The sequence below is a fragment of the Natator depressus genome, chromosome 11, assembly GCF_965152275.1.
Source record: "Natator depressus isolate rNatDep1 chromosome 11, rNatDep2.hap1, whole genome shotgun sequence".
NCBI lineage: Eukaryota > Metazoa > Chordata > Testudines > Cheloniidae > Natator > Natator depressus.
This window is the reverse complement of record NC_134244.1, coordinates 80,101,020-80,101,773: the sequence shown is the minus strand read 5'-3', so window position 1 is coordinate 80,101,773 and position 754 is coordinate 80,101,020. Positions and strand designations below refer to the sequence as shown.

Sequence of the window (754 nt, the reverse complement as noted above, 5' to 3'; positions counted from 1 at the left end):
TGTCTTGGTGCCCCCAGGTATAGAATGGAAATAATTCCACTCCTCCTATCTCATAAGGATGGTATGAGGATTCGCTACATGATTCATAGATTATAAAGCCAGAAGGCACCACTGGGATCATCTAGTCTGACCTTCTGAATAACACAGACTCTAGAGCTTCCCTGAAATAATTCCTGGTTGAGCTACTTCATATCATAGAATCATAGAATATAAGGGTTGGAAGGGACCTCAAGAGATCATCTAGTCCAACCCCCTGCTCAAAGCAGGACCAATTCCCAACTATCTCTTAGAAAAACAGCCAATCTTGATTTTAAAATTACCAGTGGTGGAGAATCCACACCAAAAATATGGAATGTTTCACAAATTTCCATGTCATCTTTGTATAGGGGCCACGCTAATCATTTCTGTGTCTTTCCAGATTTAGTACATTATGTTGGCCTAAGATTTACACAACATTTATGTCCAGCCTAAGCCCTTGAAATAGGACTTCAGTGGTGCACAAGTCTTGTACTGGCCAGGGGTACATTTTATCTGCTCTTTCTATGAGACTGCCAGTTGTGTTACACTGTGTGGTGGCTTCACTCTTCATTAAACAGGAAACTATCAAATTTATTTGCATTATGACAGGATTTGAACCTGCAGATTCCATCTGTAGGAGTGAAAACTAGTGAAGTAACCCACTGCATCACTATGCCTCTTGCAATGAATATTTTTATTCTCAAGCTTGTTTTATTTTTATGAGTCCTCCTAATTA

General features: G+C 39.5%; 1 non-coding gene across 1 annotated transcript; it reads right to left on the bottom strand.

The window, feature by feature from the left end:
* Positions 1-341: 341 nt before the first annotated feature.
* On the bottom strand, positions 342-452 carry LOC141996320 (U6 spliceosomal RNA). Its single transcript, XR_012641527.1, has one exon. It is a non-coding gene; the product is annotated as a U6 spliceosomal RNA (small nuclear RNA).
* Between the last annotated feature and the right edge of the window lie 302 nt (positions 453-754).